The sequence below is a fragment of the Piliocolobus tephrosceles genome, chromosome 8, assembly GCF_002776525.5.
Source record: "Piliocolobus tephrosceles isolate RC106 chromosome 8, ASM277652v3, whole genome shotgun sequence".
NCBI classification, from domain to species: Eukaryota; Metazoa; Chordata; class Mammalia; order Primates; family Cercopithecidae; genus Piliocolobus; species Piliocolobus tephrosceles.
In genome coordinates, this window is record NC_045441.1 from 56333973 (window position 1) to 56355097 (window position 21125).

General features: G+C 43.0%; 1 protein-coding gene across 2 annotated transcripts in view; it reads left to right on the forward strand.

Moving 5' to 3' along the window:
- The first annotated feature begins 12751 nt into the window (after positions 1 to 12751).
- Positions 12752 to 21125, forward strand: part of GSDME (gasdermin E) — a 58780-nt gene continuing 50406 nt past the window's right edge. The window contains exon 1 of one of the 2 annotated variants that reach the window (XM_023225940.2): positions 12752 to 13002. The gene's annotated coding sequence lies outside the window, so the exon portion shown is untranslated. Of the gene's footprint in view, positions 13003 to 13080; positions 13371 to 21125 lie in introns of those variants that run through there. The other variant, XM_023225939.1, reaches the window with a different exon arrangement.

Below are 21125 nucleotides of genomic sequence, written 5' to 3' on the forward strand. Positions count from 1 at the left end.
ATAATTCTCTAGAATGACTCACAGAACTCAGGAAAGGGCTGTACTTACTATTACCAGTTTACCATAAAGGATACAACTCAGGAACAGTCCAAAGAGATGCATAGGGCAAGATATGGGTGGAGGGAGGAAGATAAAGCTTCCCTGCCCTCTCCAGGCACACCCAGTACCTCAATGTGTTCACCGACGTGGAAGCTCTGTGAACCTCATCATTTAGGAGTGTTTATGAAGGTTCAGTGATGTAGGCATGGTTGATTAAGTCATCAGCCATTGATGATTGAATTCAGTCTCCAGCCCCTTTTCCCTCCCTGGGGCTTGGGTGTAGGGCTGAAAGTTCCAACCCTCTAATCACATGGTTTGGTCTTTCTGGGACAAGTCCCATTCTGAAGTCATCTATGGACCCTCAGCCAAGAGCCGTGTCATTAAACACCAAAAACAAACTTATCATGCAGGAGTTCCAAGGGTTTTAGGAGTTCTGTGCCAGGAACTAGGGACGTAGACCAAATCTATTTTATTATGCCAAAATTACCCATCTGTTCTTGCATGTTGTCTACTTCTCCCATATTAATTATAGTGAATTTTAAATTCCTGGGTGACAATTTCAACATCCCTGCCATATCTGTGTCTGGTGCTGATGCTTGCTTTGTCTTTTCAAATTGTGTGCGTGTGTTTGTGTTTTGTTTTGTTTTTTCCTTTTCAGCACGCCTGGTAATTTTTTGTTGAAAGCTGAACATGATGTACTGAGAAAGAGGAACTGTGGAAAATAAGCTTTTAGTGATGTGGTGGTGAGGTATAGGGCTGGGGGAGGCGTTCTGTAGTCCTGTTAATCAGTCTTTAGTGAGCCTATGTCCTGGGCTGTGAAACTCAGTTCCCTCTGCCCCTTCTGTGGGGCAGAATGGCTAGAGGGGACTGGAGTTGAGTTAGGCTCTGATAAAACCCCAGTAGTTTATGCTTTGGTGAAACAGTTTCTCTTGAAGACAGGCCTCATTAAGAACAGAATGCTCTGGCATGTTTCAAAATGGCTACGTTCCCCGCCTCCCGCTGCAAGAATGAGGGGAATTTTTTTCTGATATTCCCTGTGAGAACCTGGTTAGAGCTCCTGGAGGTCAAACTCGCAGAAGTGTGGAGAGTTTCTAACTCTCAGACTTGTCCACTCTGAGCTTCCAGCAGTTCATCAGTTACAGTTCAGGGTTTCCACTCAAGCAATGGTTCCTGTGGTTTCTGCTTTGGTAAGTTGTGAGTCTCTGAATCTGTGTCTGTGTCTCCAAGACAGTGGTTTTTCTTGTGATCTCATTTCTCTGACAATTCTAAGAAGAGTTGTTGACTGAGTTTGTCCAGCTTTTTAACTTGTTAGGATTAAGTGACGACTTCCAGGTCCCTTTCAGGTTGTACCAGGAACAAGAAGTATATTTTTTGTCCATTAGAGAACGAGCTTTATGACAGCAGTCACTTAAGTCTGTTTGTGTCTGTTGTTCCCGGCTGTATCTCCAGTGCCTAGGACAGTGCCAAGCACCTACCAGGGGCTCAATGAATGTGTTGAGTGAATTTTCTCTCCTTATCTTCACTCATTCACTTAACTAACATACCACAATATGATAGAATAAAACAATATAATACAATGTAATATAAATGCCGTTTCTGCTGGAACTGCTGATGAAAGCCATTTCATAAGCAAATTAATTTGGTGAACCAGATTGCTTTAAGGTGGTGCTCCCACTCTTTGTCATAGCATGGCACACATAGAAAATAAAAGCGTTCATTCAGCAACCAGCCAGAGGCTCATGTTTCAACGGTTGACACCTCAATCTCTAGTTCCACTTATCACTGGTGTGCTGTACCACTTGGGAAGCTCTGCTTTAAGAGTAACACTTAACTTACTGAAGATACCAATCCATTTGGCTAGGCCCATTTGAATGGGTACCAAGGACTAAAGAGAGCTTAGGGCAAGAAGGGAGAAAATGGTGTAGATAAAAGTTCTAAATGACACCTCCCCGTTGATATGCAGGGCCCGCCCCAGTCTGGTCTCAGCTGATCTTTACAATCTCAGTTCCCTTCCCTCCCCTACACCTTCCATGGCGTTTCACCTGGCTCCCCTTACGCTGTTCCCTCTCCCTCTATGCTAAATCTTCTATTAGCTCCAGGCAGAGCCCAGCAGGTGTTTCTCAGTCGTCCTAAGCAGAATCCCCTTCCCTGCACACCAGAGTTTTTGGTCCACAGCACTGCAGTTGAGTTTTTTACTCCAAATTTTAAAGTTTGAGTAACCTCAGAGGCCGGGTTTAATCTTTAATTTTCAGATGAAACACAGGGGATCAGAGAAGTAGAGGAACTGTGCTGACCACAAAACCAGATGGGGCAGCCTTGGGACATGGGTGTCCTGCCCCTCTGCTCTTTGTTCTGCTCAGTTTAATTTCTTTTGCTAATGATGAAACTTGATAATTTATTAATGGGCAAGAACTGATTCATTGCAGAGTCTATATGATCAATAGCAACAACCAGATGACTCTTTTTTTTTTTTTTTTGAGACGGAGTCTTACTCTGTCGCCCGGACTGGAGTGCAGTGACCAGATCTCAGCTCACTTCAAGCTCCGCCTCCCAGGTTCACGCCATTCTCCCGCCTCAGCCTCCCCAGTAGCTGGGACTACAGGCGCCCGCCACCTCGCCCGGCTAGTTTTTTGTATTTTTTTAGTAGAGACAGGGTTTCACCGTATTAGCCAGGATGGTCTCGATCTCCTGACCTCGTGATCCACCCATCTCGGCCTCCCAAAGTGCTGGGATTACAGGCTTGAGCCACACGCCCGGCCTCAGATGACTCTTAATAAAACATTAATAAAGCAAAGGCAAATGGCACTTAATAAAGTATTACACAAACATGCCTGAGAGCCATCAAAAGCATTTTTCCTGCACTAATAATGGAGAATATTAGAGAAGATATAAAAGGGGAAATTGGCCTCTAAACTATGATCTAGGAAAATGTCTTTAAGTTTTTTGCAGATATTTTGGATAATCCAAAATTTTTAATTTAACTTTATCCCAGATTTCTTAGCCCTACAACAACTGTGGTTTGTAACAAGTTTGTAAGAAATGACAAAAACTTTAGTAGAAACAAAAAAAAGTTCTACAACTCCATTTTCCTTTGAAAATCCAACCAAAGTCATGCTACCCAATTCTTCTCACTTTTTTAGAAACACAGACCCTAGAATTCATAAAAATAGTGTAAACATTCTAGATAGAGGTTTCCTCTTGCAGTGATGGGGGAGGGAGAGGGAGGATAATGAGACTGGACATGAATATACAGAAACTTCTGTATATTCTGTATAGTTTTATTTTTTAACTGGGTAGTGGGTACATGTGTTCATTATATTATTCTTATATACCTTTATATGAGACAAATATTTCATCATAATTTTTTTTTTTTAGATGGGGTCTAACTTTGTCACCCAGGCCAGAGGTGCAGTGGCGCAATCTCAGCTCACTGAAACCTCTGCCTCCTAGGTTCAAGTGATTCTTCTGCCTCAGCCTCCTGAATAGCTAGGATTACAGGTGCCCACCAGCACGCCTGGCTAATTTTTGTACTTTTAGTAGAGATGCGGTTTCACGATATTGGTCAGGCTGGTCTTGAACTCCTGACCTCAGGTGATCCACCCGCCTTGGCCTCCCAAAGTGCTGGGATTACAGGTGTGAGCCACTGTGCCTGGCCCATAATAATTTTTTAAATGTTAAAAATAACATTTCACACCAGTTTGAATAGTGATCATTAAAAAGTCAGGAAACAACAGATGCTGGAGAGGATGTGGAAAAACAGGAACGCTTTTACACTGTTGGTGGGAGTGTAAATTAGTTCAACCATTGTGGAAGACAGTGTGGCAATTCCTCAAGGATCTAGAACTAGAAATACCATTTGACCCAGCAATCCCATTACTGGGTGTATACCCAAAGGATTATAAATCATTCTACTATAAAGACACATGCACACGTATGTTTACTGTGGCACTGTTCATAATAGCAAAGGCTTGGAACCAACCCAAATACCCATCAAAGATAGACTGGATAAAGAAAATGCGGCACATATACACCATAGAATACTATGCAGCCATAAAAAAGGATGAGTTCATGTCCTTTGCAGGTACATGGATGAAGCTGGAAACCATCATTCTCAGCCAACTAACACAGGAACAGAAAACCAAACACTGCATGTTCTCACTCATAGGTGGGTGCTGAACAGTGAGAACACCTGGACACAGGGAGGAGAATATCACATACTGAGGCCTGTCAGGGTCTGGGGTTCTAGGGGAGAGACAGCATTAGGAGAAATACCTAATGTAGATGATGGGTTGATGGGTGCAGCAAACCACCACGACACATGTATACCTGTGTAACCTACACATCTGCACATGTACCCCAGAACTTAAAGTATAATAAATAAAGTGTGCACAATCTGGATTTTATTAAAAACAAAATAATGAGTATAGGTTGACTGTGCAAACATGCACACACACACACACACACACACACACACACACAATGTAATTCAGTATCATGGCCATAGAAATCACTAGACTGAACTACAGCAGTTGTTTTAGGAGTCACTAACCTAGAGAACATTTAAGAACAGAAGAAATCATCTGTTTTCAGATTAATTTACCTAAAGGTAAAAATATGGACTTTGACGTTTATGTTTAAATGTTTGACATCTTCCCCAGATTTACCCATTAGGCAGTAGTCAAAAGTTAGAGTGTGGAACTCAGATCTGAGTTCAAATCCTCATATATATTGTGCCAGATTTATAGGCTGCCTCTCTAGGATTCAGTTTTTTTCCATATGTATAGGGACAATAATAATTTATAGAGTTGTACAAAGATCCAATGAAATGATGTACATAAAGGATCATGCTGGACAAAAACAAGCAATCCAAAAAATGTGGGTATTATAGATATCTAACTTGGTGCTATTAAAAGAAAAACTTTAGATAAATGAACTTTAACAGTTTAATTGAGCAAAGAATGATTCTTGCCTCAGGCAGCTCCCAGAACCAGAACAGTTTCGGAGCAACTCTGGGGCTGCCACATGTCTGGGTAACACTGAAGGACAGAAAAAGAGAAGTGACGTACAGGAAAGGGGAGTGAGGTTCAGAAACAGCTGGTTTGGGCTCAGCTCCACATCCACCTTATTTCAACACTGGGTTGAGCAGTTGGCCCTGTGATTGGCTGAACTGTAACCTAACACATCCAGTGAGGTTACAGTTCACTATACTCAGAGCAACCTTTAGGCTGAACTTAAAATACTAAGGAGGGAGCTTTAGGCTAAACAATTTAACAATGCCCATTGTTCTAACTAAGCTAAAAATAGCAAAGCTGTAGAATAATTTCATATTATTTTTATTTTTGTAAACGTTTTGTGTATTTTCAACAAGAAAGGATGCGCATCAACATTTATAACTTAATGGTATTGTTTATTGCACTGTGACTCCTCTAGGGGCTATTAATACGTCAAATCTATTTCTAATTCTGGGACGTAAGGCTAATCATTCCTAGAGAGGAGGTCCAGTGTTACCCAGGGCCAGGCTTTTTGGTGAGGAAGGAGAGGTGAGAAATGGATTTGGGGAACTTTGAAGCATACTTGCTCAGCCTTCTCTGTAACGCCCTAATCAAAGGCTGGTCTTTCCATGGTGTGTTTTCCCAAAACTCCCTCTCCCAAATCAGAATTGCTGGGACCTTTTAAAGCTTTTTCATCACGTCACTCCTCTAGTGGTTGTAAGCTTCTTAAAGGCAGGAATCCAGATGTGTTCAGGTACACAGTAGGCACTCTCCAATATGTATAAAATGGAATGGAATTCCAGAGAGTCAGACACTAATAATGATCCCTACCATTTATCAAGTGTCTGCTGGTATACCTAATCACAGTAACTCAGTGAGCTAGGCGTGATTATTCCCAGTTTCCAGATAAGGAAACGGAGGCTTGGAAAAGTGGTGACAGCAAGTAGGAGGCAGAGATGGAACTCAAATGTAGCATTTGCACCAACTCCAGAATCATCAAACAGCCATGTCTTAGTCGGCTGCTCACACTGACACTGGGATTTGCTTGGTTTGGGGTGGTGCTGATTTTTTAAAATTGTTTTTTAATATAAGAAAGTTAGCAAAAGAAGATGGATTTACTTGCAGAAAGCAAGCCGACTTGATTTCTGAAGTCCCTGTGTGCCCATTCCCACTGGATGTCTAGATTCCTTACAGAAATGGAGCCTCAGAGCGAAATGACAGGTACAGTTTTTTGGGGGAGGAAAAAAGAAGCTTGAAGGTTTCAACCTATAGTATTAGAAAAAAAATCCCATTTCTACCAACAGTTTGAAACAAAAGCTTTCATGATATCACAGGTGCTTAAGGTGACAGAAGCTCTACTTCCAGAGCTGTTTCCTTTTCCATCATTCAGAACAACACATTTATTACACTGGTGCTTTTAGCAATCAGTCACGATTGAGTCAGATGCCAGGATAATTTTCCTTGCCAAATTGCTTTTTCCATTGCAATTAGCCTTTTTAAGGACCTTACCAAACAACAAATGTGTATACAATTCCCATACTCCCCCTCCAATTATAACTCAGCTAAGAAGTTGTATCACTAATAAATTGTTATAGATGAAAACATCACCTTCACCCACTCTATCACCAGTCTCTCCGTGTATTCTTAGATGACTCTTGGAATCAGGTATAGGATTAAGAAAGGCTCATTTAAAAAAATAGAATTTATTATACAATCCAAAAATAATGTTGTTTAAACTAAATCAGTTCAGCCCTCTGGTTTACCCTAGTTGGGATTCTATATAAAAAGCTCAGGGCTTGGCCATCACCTATTTGCCCTCTAAAATCATTTTGTACAAAGCTGAATCTGCCACTGCTCTCGAAACCCAGTTCCTTTTTTTCCAGAGCACAAAGACTACATTTTCCAGCCTGTCTTGAAATTAGGAGAGACTCTGTGACTGATTTCTGGCCAAAGGAAGGTACAGTAGGCTCCCCTTATCTGCAGTCTCACTTTTTGTGGTTTCAGTTACCCATGATCAATCTCCGTCCAAAAATATTAAATGGAAATTTCCAGAAATAAATAATTCATAAGTTTTACATTTGTGCCATTCTTAATAGTATGATGAAATCTCATGCTGTCTTGCCCTGTCCTCTCCAGTGGCACAAATCATCCCTTGTCCAGCATATCCACACTGTCGACACGCCTGCCTGCTGGTCACTTTGTAGCCATCTAGGTTATCAGATTGGCTGTCATGACATTGCTGTGCTTGAGTTCAATCACCCTCATTTTATCTAGTAATGGCCCCTCTGTGCAATAGTAATGATGCGGGCAATTGGGATATTCCAAAGAGAAGCTGTAAAGGTACTTCCTTTAAGTGAAAAAGTGAAAGTTCTCAATATGAAAAGAAAAAAATTGTATGCCGAAGTTGCTAAGATCTATTTCAAGAACAAATCTCTCTGTGAAACTAAAGAAGGGAAAAGAAATTTGTGCTAGTTTTGCTATCTTACCTCAAACTGCAAATGTTATGGCCACCATGTGTGATAAGTGCTTACTTAAGATGAAAAAGGCATTGAATTTGTGGTTGGAAGACATGAGCAGAAATATGTTCCAGTTGATCCTGGCCAGGTTTGGTGCCATCCTCCATTTCAGGCATCCACTGGGAGTGTTGGAATGCATCCTGTACCCGAAAGTGCTGCTTCCATAAAAATCTCCCATGAGGGAGTCTCCAGGTTCTTTCCTTGTCTATCTGCTGGAGGTGCCCATGTTCAGGGCAACCTCAGCAACCTGGAGCTGAGCCTCCCCCAGCCTGGTTCCTGAAGGAATGAGGACTGTGGTTCTTCCTCCCCACCTACCCCACCCAAAACCTAGAAGTACCTTAGTTAGATTGTTTATCTAGTAGGAAATAAGCTACTATTGTATTTGAGCAATTATAATTTTGGGGTTCATTTTAGCAGTTAGCTTACCCTAACAAGGACAGCTGATCATTGTACTTCTCATCCTCTATCCTTATTGTTTATCTGTCTGCCTTTCCTGCTATACTACAAAGCCCACAGACCTGGAGGGCATGAAGCACATTCTCCTTGGTCACCTTATATCCTCAGTACCTAATATAGCACCCAGCACATAGTAGGTCACTAATAAATATTTGTTACATTAAAAAGATGTTGGGTGTATGGACTTTACTTCTCTACGCTGGGTAAAGCTCTCTTGGATGCTGGACAGTATTTAAAAATAATGATAATGAGATTGAAAAAGTTTGTGTATCTCTGGATTATATTACTTTGAATATTTCTGTAAATTGGACATCTGGTGACTGACTACTGGTCTTCATCATAAATTTCCTTAATGCTGATAATAATGTATGTTTCTCCGTGAACAAGGGGCAAACAATATAGAAGTTTTTGCTAACTTTGTTTATGTAATGCTACTTTCTTTTATGGCTTTTTTTTTTTTTTTTTTTTTTTTTTTGACACACAGTTTCTGTCACCCAGGCTGGAGTATAGTGGCACTATCACAGCTCACTGCAGCCTCAACTTCTCGGGCTCAGGTGATTCTCCTGCATCAGCCTCCCGAGTAGCTGGGACTACAGGTATGCACCACCACACTGGCTACTTTTTTGTGTTTTTAGTACAGATGGGGTTTCACCATGTTGGCCAGGCTGCTCTCTAACTCCTGGGTTCAAGTGATCCACCCACCTCAGCTTCTCAAAGTGTTGGGAATACAGACAGAAGCCACTGCACCTATCCTGTAATGCCACTTTCTTTCATGAAAACAAGTGCAGCAGATTGAAGATGTCTGGAAATTCTTTGCTGTTTCTCCGAGTGAGGGGTAGAATATACCACCCTATCTTTGAATCTGGGCTTGTTGTGGAAGTTATGATCTGGGTGTTTAGAGACTAAGTCATAAGACTTGTAGCTTCTGACTTGTTTCTTTTTCTTGAACACTTGCTTTTGGAGCTCTGAGCCTCCACTATAAGAAGTCTGACTTCCCAAAAACCACTGCAATGAAGAGGCCAAATGTAGGGCTCTGGATGATAACCCTCAAGTTCAGTCCCACCCCCAAGGCATCCCTGCCAGTGCACTAGATGTGAGATGCTATGGTCTGAATGTTTGTGTTCCCCCAAAGCCACATGTTGAAACTTAATCACCAATGTGATAGTATCAGGAGGTGGGGCCTTTGGGATGTGATTAAGTCATGAGGTGGAGCCCTCATCAATGGGATTAGTGCCCTTATAAGAGACCCAGGGAGCTTGTTTTGTTTGTTCTTTCCTTCCACCAGGTGAGGACACATTGAGAAGTCACTATCTGTGAACTAGGAAGTAGGATCTCACCAGACATCGAATCTGCTGATGCCTTCATCTTGGACTTCTCAGCCTCCAGAACTGTTAGAAATAAAGGTTTGTTGTTTATAAGTCACACAGTCTATGGTATTTTCTTACAGCATTACAGCATCCTGAATGGGCAAAGACATGGGTGAAGTTATGCAAGACTCTCCAAACCAGACCATTCACCTTCACCAGCTAAATTCCACTGAGTGACCCCTGTTAGTGCATATGGAACAGAAGAGTCACTCAGCTGAGCCCTGCTCAAAGCCATAAACTACAAAATTGTGAGCTATAATAAAGTGGTTGTTGTTTCAAGCCACTAAGTTTTGGGGTAGTTTGTTATACAGCAGTTGATAATTGGGACAGCAAATTATTTCACATTTCCTTGTTTGTCCAATAATATTTGCATTAAGACTTTCGATTTGACAATATTGGTTGGTCATTCGCTAGCTGCCAAGTAATTTCAGTTCTTCTCCTGTCTGTATCTGTGCCTTGCAATTGAATAAGAAAAGGTTGGGACACCAAGAGAAACAGATTTAATTCTGGACCATATTTAATCCTCTATAAAGCTTCTTATTTTAAAGCAGTAATTAGTAATATGCATTGGCAATACAGTCTCCAGTTTAAAAAGCACTTTTGGGATTTAGGGAGGTAAATGAAATCAGTGTTAAAATATATATCAATGTATGCCAAATTTTATTTTAATTTATGTTAGTAGCTATGTTCCTCTGGGAAGCAAGCAATATGGTAAAAGGCAAAATTATGCATATGTGAAAAATGTAGGCTTAATTTAAGGCAACTTTAGCTGAAAAGTAATTAATAAAGGAAAGGAAACTAATTTTTATTGAGTGCTACCATGGGCTGAGTACTTTATATAATCTTTTGACAATGTTATAAGTAATTTTTAAATGAGAAGTTATACAATTTGCCTAAAGTCACTCAGCTGGTAAGTGGTAGGCTGGATTCTACTCAAATCTGATGGATCCAAAGTCTGTGTTTTTCTCCTTTGCAGAGGTTATTAATCTGAAAAAATCCAGGTCTCCAAACATGGTTCTCAAAGAACTAGGAAGCAATTATGGCAGCCATGCAGAGCTGGTTTATTAGTGTGTTCATTTATGAAATAAATCCTGGTAGTGAGTTTTATTGACTTTTGCTGCCCTTTCGTTTCCTCAGCAAGAATCTAGGCATAGGGTAGGAAATACACAACACCCAATAGATGTGTTTCAGAAGCTCTGTAAGTTGAAACATAGTTTATATCATGAATCTTTTTGAAAGCAGATGCTTACATCATCATTATGACCACTCCAACTGATCTCCTGTGAGATTTTCTTTCCATATCCCTCCATTTCCTCAAAGGGAATGTATCTATATGGAATAAGAAGATTGGAGTTCCATGTTTTCTTTTTATTTACTTTTTTCCAATTGGGCTAAAAGTTTCCATGTTGCATATGTTCATCTGAAATCTTCAAATACTCTAACAATAATAATAAGCACAACTATTTTTTTTAAAAAAGTTATGGCTGTGCCAGAACCTTTTCATCCCTCCACCATTGGACGTGGAGAGCAGCAGACTGGGGTCAGGTGAGATCTTGAACACAAGTCATCCCCCTCTCCTAACACAGACCATGCTCCTACCCTGCTTGGGTGGGGGGCCCCCTATTGCACTTCCTATTTTCTGTTCTGGAGTCTGTACCCTATGGTGGGTTAAAACTCAGATGGTGCTGAACAACCTGCGTTAAAATCCTGGCTCTGTCTCTTCCCAGCTGTGTGAGCATTCCAGTTTGTGCCTCAATTCCCTCATTTGTAACTTGAAACCCTCAAATAGTTTTAAGGATTAAATGAGTCAGTCATTGCATGTAATGTACTCAGAAGCATGCTTGGTGACAGTAGACAGAAAGTGCTACATAAATAATAGCAGCTGATATTATTACTGTCTTCCTCGGGCATTTAATGAAAAGTTACTGGGCAGGACAAAAAAAAAAAAAAGTGACGGAATTTAAAGCCACTTAGTAACTGTTGCATCAAAAAGTTCACCCACTCTGAATTACAAAGTTCACCCACTCTGAATTACTACTATCTAGATAGAGGACTGGGGCTTTTTGTATACTGGTTATGAGGATATTCTTAAGGTCAGTACCCTAGGTGGGAATGCAATAATCTCTGACAACAAGCCAGAGTCATCACCATATAATTTTATGATGAAGAGAACCAATAGCATAGATGAAAAGTCTCTTAACAGGGCTGGGATTCTTTCTTTAGTCCAACATCTCATCACATTAGCAAATCAGGGGCCCACCACCATGGACCATTTCAAACCACTCCTTCATCCAACAGCCACTAATTGTGTACCTATTCTGTGCTGGGTACTGCAGGGATGTGTACAGTCCCACAATCTAGGTGGAGAAACAAAAGGATTCATTTCTTAACTCAACAATTACTTACTGGATAGCTACCATGTGTCACATCCTAAACTACGTGCTGGGCACAGGGAACAAAACAGACCAGCTGCCCTCATGCTGCTGTCGTTTTACAGGAAAGGATAATACATGAAATAAGTAGGAGGTACACAGTCTATCAGATGGTGGTGAGTGCAAAGGAGAAAAATAAAGCAGAGGAACTAGGAGGTGTTCCCATGGGTGGGTGGGCAGCACTTTTAATTTGGATAGTCAGGAAAGGCTTTACAGTGAGCCGGATAACTACAATCTAGAGATATGTTTAAAGCATAAGGGGGCCCAAGGGAAAGCGCTGCTGGGCTTCTCTACCTGCCCTCCCCGACCAGCCTTGAAGACAGCCACACAACTCCATACTCTGTGTGAGCTCTCGCAGGGCAGAGATTTCATTTTCTCTTACTCCTTGCTCTCAGCTTAGTAGACAGCACTGCACAGGGAAGATGATATACTGACTAAAACTATTACTGAGCAATGGGCTCGTTACCTGAGGCACACAGAAATCAATACTGTGGCACAGACTTTTGAGAAAAGAAAAACCTCCATTGCCAGTCAACTGGCAAGGAGACAGGAGGCAAAGCTCAAATCTGTGTTCTGGACCCGGGGGCGGGTCAGGCGTTTTTGGCATTGCTAACCAGTCCCAGGTGACGCCAATGCAGCCTTACGCGGGGCACGTGGTGTTCACAATTAGAAAGCTTTCCCTCTTGCACATGCCCGGGAGATTTTGGCTCTGCCTCATCGTAACAACTTAAGTAATGGTTAATAGGTTTCAGCTGGTCCTAGTGTTAAAAGATCTAGTATTTAAGTCAGTCCATCAGAAAGCAATGTTTGAGCACCAGCTATGCTTAGATTCCCTCGTTCAGTATTCATTGAGCACCCAGTGTGTGAGAGCGCTTGGTTTTGCCCTCAAAGAGTTTAGAGTGGAGTTTACATGAATGAATCACTTTTTAGCGGCAGGCCTAAGTGTGGGTACAGTCGCACCACACACCCAGATACTACTCCAGGCACGGCATTAGGGGCTCCCACAGGCTGGACAGGCCTTGGACTTTCCTGGTTGAACCGTGAAGCCGCGGTGTCAGTCCACACTCCACTGTGAGTGGCGGGTCTGGCCCCGCGAGGAGGCGCCGCTCTCAAACCCCACGGTCCCGCGCAGCGAAGAGGCGAGGCGGCCGCGGAAGGCAGGCGCAGCCCACTCTTCCGGAGAGGCCCTGACATCTCCCGGGTGAGTCCCGAAAAGTGCGCCGGGACTCTGGCCGAGCCCTGGGCCGTCAGCAACCCGGCTCCCAGGGAGTCACACGAAGGAGGGGAAGCGGCTCTCTCCCGGGCTTCTGGGAGGTCTGGCCTGGGCCCGCCGCCGCTGCAGCCCCCGCCCCACGTTCCTCTCCTCCCGCCTCCGCCGGGCGCGCCCCTCCGGCAGCCTCCGGCGGCCACTCCCGCGGCTCTGGGGCGCCCGGACGGAGCTAAGGTCCCGGCCGCGATCCCTCCCTCCGCCCTTCCCGAGCGCCCGCCCCCGGCCGGCCCAGCGCAGGCTCCTCCGACTCCGCCAGCGCTGGGGGCGCGGCTGCCGCAGACCCAGCAGCGGGCGCGCGGGTAAGTGCGCAGCGGACGCAGGCTGCGGGATCCGCTGCGGGCTCCACTCCAGCTCCTCTTTGGTCCGTTTGGGTGTCCCGGGCCGGGAGCAGCCGAGGCCGCGCGGCGCTTTCTCTCTGGGACACCCTCCCCTCGCTCCTTCCTAGGGGAGACGAATCGATTGGCTGCCCGGCCGCTGGAACTGCAGGTTCCGTCGCTCCCCTCGCCACCCGCATTCCCGGCCCAGTCTCCCTCCCATCACCGCGTCCCGCCCCGACTCACACTCAGCATCCCCTTCCCATCCTCTCCCCTTCCCCGCTGCCACTTCCTTCCTTGGATGTTGCAAGCGCAGCTGGTATTTTCGTTCTTCTTTCCCCCAGACCACCCACTCCCTACTCGTTCATCCTTTGTCTTCCGGTCTCTCCTCTGGGTGCTGCGGAGGCTCCTCCGGCTCGGGGGCGTGTGTACGGGGAGGCGGGTCGCGAAGCAGATAGGAGTTCAGTCTCTCTTGACGGAAAAGAGCCCCCATCCACCTTGCTCCGGTATTTAGAGGGCCCCTAGCTTGGGGAGGAGGCCAAGCCCCACTCGGTGTGCCCGGCATTCGCTGGATGGCTCTCGACAGCTGCCCGCGTGGCTCCCTTTGGTCTCCATTTGAGGACCCCTGACCCTTTCCAGAGCTGCTTGCCGTCTGCACCCCGAGGGGAAAGACTAGAGGGCACCTCTTAGAAGAGCGTTGGTTGTGGACTGAACACACCGACCAGAGTCTACTCTGTCCAGAATAGTGAATGGGGATAGTGAAAGGGACGGATGGCTTGGGTTTGCTGTCCTGAGAGGCAGGCAGGCAGGCGGCCAGACAGATGGCCAAGTCCAAGTGGAATGAAAGGAGTACTGTGGGCTTGGAGAAGCAGCTGAAGAGTGAAATTAATTGTCTTCACCATCTACCACCACCAAGCTCTTTTTCTAAAGGAGAAGTTGAGCCCAGACCATGAGGTAGATGTGAGAGAGAAAGGGCCCAGCCCTCCAGCCACAGTCCCTTGGCTAGCTTCTTTGTTATTGTTGAGAGAAGGTCTCGCTCTGTCACCGAGGCTGGAGTGCAGTGGCGCTATCCTAACGCACTGCAGCCTTGAATTCCTGGGCTCAAGGAATCCTCGCATCCACCGGTGGCTGAGACCGCAGGTGCCTGCCACCACACCGCATCTTTTCTCTTCGTACCCAGGCTGTCTTCTGTTACCCACTCCACTTCCCCAAAGCCTTTGCCCCCTCACTCTCCCTCTCTTTCCAAGCTCATGCCTGTCTTATGACCATCATTGAGTTCACATACTGATTTTTATTTTAGAAGGAAATGATGAAATATTAAGTTGTCTTCCCATTAAGAATGAGTTCAGGTACTGGGCCATAGGCATAGGAAGATAAGAAAAGATGCCACCTCTGTTCTAATTTAATAGACCCAATTGCTCTTTGCTATCTAGAAAACTAAAACTAATTCAAAGTGTGCTGAAATTGTTAACAATGAGACAAGTAGACAAGTACAGCCATGTTTCATCTCCCCAGATAGAAAGGAAGTGACACATGTTCCATAGCAGTGATTTTTGTTTCCACTGTAACTGCGGTTTACCCTTTCAAGGGCACTTTCTTATGTTATAGAATGAATCATATGAGGCCCACATTAGAACAGAAAAAAAGCTGAACAGGGAGCCAGCAGAGTGGAGTGGCCAAGGGCACAGGCTTTGGAGTCAGGTGGACCTCGGGTGGAATCTTGGCTCAGCACTGATTCTCTATGTGATGTTCAATGCCCTCCAGTCAAAGACCTCCAGGAACACAGTAACAGTTCAATAAGTTGGTTTATTTCTCCTTGCAGTGAGGGACACCACGGAGAACCCTGAGGTGTCTCAGTAAGAGGTGTTAGAAAGGACAGAGGATTTGGGCATGTAGCAGGTGATTTGGGGAAAGAGGGCTTTGCTCTGAATTGGATGTGGTCAGGAAGCAGGGGAAATTCTGTGATTGAGTATCCTAGTAAATCTCGTCAAAAAACAGAGAAGGCCAGAGAGAGGTTATAGCCGTGATTGGTCAGGAAGCAGTAGTCACTCACTGGACTGCTAATGATTGGAAGCGGGGTGGTATTTGATCATTTTTGTGCTTTGAACATGTTCATGCTTTGTCTGTGTTCAGGTATGATTACAGAGCAGCCTTGTTTTCATGTTGATTTATCATGACAAGAGTAGCCTTGCCTGATGTTGATGCTCTGTGACATTACTAATGGTCAGCAACACCAGGGCCTGATAGTACCAGGCCAGCTCCCAGATGTCAGGGCTGCTTCTCTCTTTGCTGTGATCTTGGGCAAGTTACTTAACGTCTTTGAACCACAGCTTCCTCATCTGTAAAATGTGGACAATGCCTGCTTCAAAGAGTTATCGTGAAGATTAAATAAGGAAATGTGTATAAAGCAGTAAGCCCCATGCCTGGAACATAGCAGGCACTCAACTCAAAAGGCTCCTCTCTTTGTCTAGAGTATTTTGATGTTGAAGTTTCTTCTCTAGAACTGTTCAAGCCGAGGCCCAGGGTTCAACAAGAGTGGTTCTTAAGAAGAATCCTGAATGGAGTGTGAGAAAGAAAAAAAGTTTCTCTTCTAATTCAAAAACTAGACAATTCCATGACTCTGAACCAGTCTTAACAGACGGTAGTGAATATAGTTATCTTCTCCTGCGGTCATTACCCTGGCAACTATTTTTAAGATTGTTTGTTCCCAGTGGGTCCAGGTGGCTGTGTGCTTTGCTAGCTTTGTATCATTGTCTTGCTTTCTTGGTGTCTGCCCCCAAAGGTCTCTTGTCCAGGAGTCTGACTCGAGCTAGGATATCCTTACTGCATTTGGTTTGGGCTTTTTTAGTTTTCACCTGCTTTGAGCTGGGAAGCCAGACAAGTGAATAAGGACTGTTTGCTAATACAACTTTTTTTTTTTGGGACAAAGTTTCACTCTTGTTGCCCAGGCTGGAGTGCAATGGCATGATCTCGGCTCACTGCAGCCTCTGCCTCCCAGGTTCAAGTGAGTAGCTGGGATTACTGCTTGCCACCATGCCATGCTAATTTTTGTATTTTTAGTAGAGACGGGGTTTCGCCATGTTGGGCCAGGCTGGTTTCAAATTCCTGACCTTAGGTGATCTGCCCGCCCCACCTCAGCCTCCCAAAGTGTTGGGATTACAGGCGTGAGCCACCATGCCCGGCTGCTAATATAACTTTTAAGGCTCTGTGTGAGAGCCCGTGATCTATTGTAACAGCTGTGAAGTGTGGTGAGTTTTTAGGCCATGAGCTATTTGAGCATGATGTCTCCTGAGGACATTTTCATCTTCTCCCAAATTGGAGCATTGTGAAACTTTTAATCCAGAGTCTGACTTTTGGCTGAGACATGCCCATGCTTGTCTGTGTCAGGCAACTTGAGTTGTAGATCCTTCATTTATTTGGACCTGGCCATATTCTTTAATCTTTCCTGGCTGACTAGTTATCTTATGTGTTTGAGAATGATGGTGGCAGTGTATTGTCCCCTAATGCTGCATTATAAACTCTATTGTTCCTAGCCTGTATTTTAGTAGATTTATTATATCAAACATTCCTGGAAATAAAGCCAAAAAAAGCAAGAATAGAAAATGAGCAAAGGACACAGTTAAATACAGAAAGCCCTTCAACAAAATAAAAGATGCTTGATTTTATTTGTATTAAAATAACACAACCTAAAACTAGGCTGAGATTCCATTTCTCACCTATCAGACTGGCAAAAATCCAAAAGTCTAATCATATGCTGTTGCTAAGATGGATACTTTTGAACATTATTAGACTACAGAATAGCACAACTCCTACAATTACAGATGCATTTACCCATTGTTCTAGCAATCTCTATTTTAGGGATCTACCCTTCAGATACATTTGTTTGTTTATGAAGAGGACATCTGTATGCGGTGTTTACTGGGGACTTCTTTAATATAACAAAAGTTTAGAAATAACCCAAGTGGTCAGCAACATGGGACAAGTAAAATGCACAATGATACCTCTGCATAAGGGAGTATGTGGCAGAAAGCAAGATCCTGAGCAGTGTATAGGTTCCTTTTAACTACACCTGTGTAAAGAAATATGAAGGAAATTTGGCTGAAGGGGAGAGGATTGAAAGGGTTATTGGGGCCTGGGCAGGAATGGGATTTCTCAATGTATATCCTTTACATAATTTAGATTTTTGAACCATGTAAGTATAATTCACACATAATAGTAATAAAGAAACCTCTAACTTTAACTTCACCAGGAGAATATTCTCAGAGTCCCATGATTAAAATGTTTGAGTCTAATAAAAACCTACAAAGCAATAAATAGCCACCTCCAGTCACTCTCCTTAAAGTACCCTACCCTGCCAAGAAGCCAAATTAGCTGTTTGATGTTAGATGAGAAAAAAAAAACCATTAAAAAATAATTTAGGAATTTCCTCTGTTTTACCGTCTAATTCCTGTGGGGAAGGATTGATGTCTTTACTAAGGTTTTCCCACTCACAGCAGATGGGTTTTATTTTGCTTTTTAATGACAAGCCTGATTTGGTTTCTTTTTTTTTTTTTTCCCTTTTGTTCTTTTTTTTTTTTTTTATTATTTTTATACTTTAAGTTCTAGGGTACATGTGCATAATGTGTAGGTTTGTTACATATGTATACTTGTGCCATGTTGGTGTGCTGCACCCATCAACTCGTCAGCACCATTTGGTTTCTACAGAAACCTGTGTGATCTGAAGGCAAGTGCATGAGTGAGTTCCCTTTCAGCTTGTCCCAGAAAAGAATAGAAGCCGTAACAGTGGAGATCCTGACAGCAGTGGTAAACTAAAGCAGATCGTTCTGTGGCTCTTCAGGACTAGCAGGACGAGTTCTCACAGGCCCTCGGGGAGACCCAGTCCCATGTTTGGCAAAGTAAATCTGTTACTTTCAAATTCCCTCTCTTGGTAACTGGCTTTTCCTTCTCATCTCCCAGCCTGCACCTGGGATACCAGGATGACGCCCCAGGGGGCCTTCTTTCTTTCATCACCAATCTTCACCAAACCAGTATCTTTTCTATCTTCATGCCACTGACCTAGTCCAGAGCATTGTCATTTTTTGTCCATCTCTAATCTTGCTCCCCTGCAGTCCCTTTGCTATTTTGCTTCTAGAAGATTTTGCTAAGGGATCATTCTGATCACACACCCTCCAATGGCACCTGCTTCCCTGGCTGCCCTGCAGGAGAGACAGGACATGGATTGGGGGCCTCCGCAACTTTGTCTCTGGCCCTTCTCTACTCTGGAATGCTGCATTCCAGTGTAAGAGTCAAGCTCAGAGCTTGACCAGTCATTCCAGTCTGTCAAAGTGGTGGATGGCAGATCAATACTATACAATGTCTCCTGGGCCATCTCAAGCTCACTGGTAACCCATTTGCTTGGCACTGTCTTTCCCATCCCTCCACCACCTCCTACAAATTTTGTGCTTTCATAATGGCTTCTCCTCAGCTATAGCATCCATACAGTGCTCCTTTGCCTGGCTTACTTCTGCTTAGCCTACACAATGCAGCTTGGATGTCATCGACTTCAGGAGGACTTCTGTGACAGTATGCCTCTCTCCAATGACATTTAGATGCCTTTTTCTTGGTTCTTTCCCTGGAACAATCTCTGCCAGTAGTTAACATAAAACTAAGCTGTTTATTTCTCCATCTGGCCACCAAACTAGTAGCTTATTGAGGAGAGAAATTATTTTTTGTCTTTGTATCCTAAGTGCTTAAACACGGTAGTATAGTAGGTACTCAAGAAAAATTAGTGAATGATTCAGTTGATGATTTGGTAAATAAATAAATGAGTATTCCATTGAATGCAAAATTCTTATGCATGACATAGTAACAGATTAATTACAGATGACAGACTGAGCATCCTTAGTCACGCTGCTTTGCAGTTCACCTTATCAGAAAGGAACTTCCTTGCATGTTTTAGAAGTTTTCCTTAAATGTTCATTCCTAGTGTTAATATACAAGAACAGGGTCAGGTAGCTACTGCATCATAATAATCTAAGAAAATATACTATAGAAAAGAACCAGTGATCGATAAGACAAATGATTTCCCATGCCCTGAAAGAGATTCATGGTAAAGTGGATTGAGCTAAAGTCTGAGCTTATTCTCATCTCTTAAATCCTAAGAACTGTGTGACTATGCAACTGTGCCAAGCACCAGGGTGCAAGCAAAAATAAAACACTATTCTTGTCCATTAGAGCTTTTCATTTTGACCATAGATAGTTTGTAAAAATGTTATTTTCTTCTTTTTTATGTGGTAATTTATTATACATGTCTGTGTATGTATATATACATGCTCTGTGCAATTTGTGTATTGTGAATGGTTTAGAACCATTGCCTACGTTTCTCTTGGAGTACAGTATTTTAAAACTTGATTTGTAAAAGTTTTAAAAAAAATATATTAAGCATTTTTGTTCCCTGTCATAAATATTACAATTATTTTCTCAGTTTGCCCTTTTTCTTTCTAAAGGCCCTTCTCATCCTGCAATTGTACAAATATTTCTCTATTTTTTCTAGTACTTCCACAGTTTCATTTTTTCTTCAAAGAAACCTATTTATTTCATTGGGAATTTGCCTTATTTATAGTATGAAAGAGGAATTCAGTTTTTTTCTTTCCAGATGGTTAGCCCATTGTTCTAAAAGCATTTGTTAAATAGTCTATACTACTTCTCCTGAATATAATATTTTCCTGTTTTATATCTTCCAGTGTGTCTCTTCTTTTCTGCTCCTACTAAAGTATGACTGTGCCTTTATTTTCTGGGTTAAAAAGGCATAGCTTGTTACTTTTCATATCTGAATATGAGAAATCACACAGTGTAGAGAAAAAGCACCTTTTACCCTTCAGATAGGTAGTCATAGGTAAGCTATCTTTTGCGGTAGTCAGTATGTTGTTGTTCAACAAATATTCCCAGCTCTCTGCCTTTTTGAGACAAAATCTTGTACTGTCACCCAGGCTGGAGTGCAGTGGCATGATCGTGGCTCACTGCAGTTTTGAACTCCTGGGCTCAAGCAGTCTTCCCACCTCAGCCTCCCGAGTAACTGGGACTACAGCTGTGTACCACCACACTCAGCTAATTTTTTAATTTTTAATTTGTAGTTTGGCTATGGTGCCCAGGCTGGTTTCCAACTCCTGGGCTCAAGCAGTCTTCCTACCTTGGCCTCCCAAAATGCTGGGATTGCATGTATCACCCACCATGCCCAGCCTGACTTCCAGATTCTTGATAAAACTGTATTTTCTGGCCCTTATTTTTGGTTAAGGCCATGTGACTAGTTCTGACAAGTTGTAAGCAACCTTCTTGTGTCACTTTGGGGCCAGATCATTTAATTGCTGGCGTGAGATCTTCCAGAATTCTTTCCTCTTGGATAATGGTTAACAACGTTCAAGATGCTGGCTTTCCCTTCAGTCTGGATCCCTGAATAACCATAATAAACAAAACTCTCTTGTACCCCTGTATTGAGCAAGTATATGAGCAACAAATAAACCCTATTGTTATAAACCACTAAGATTTAGGGATTGTTTGTTTCTGAAGCATAACCTATTATATCCTGATTAGTATATATATGTTCTTTCAATATCTCTATTTGAGTTCTTTATTACCCACTAAAGTCAAACTAGAGGGTCTTTTAGGAAGAAGATATTCTTTCATGTGAACTGTTGTGAATAGGGAGAGATACAATAATTTTAGGGAAAAAAGCCACAAAATAGTAACTTCTTATTTGATTTT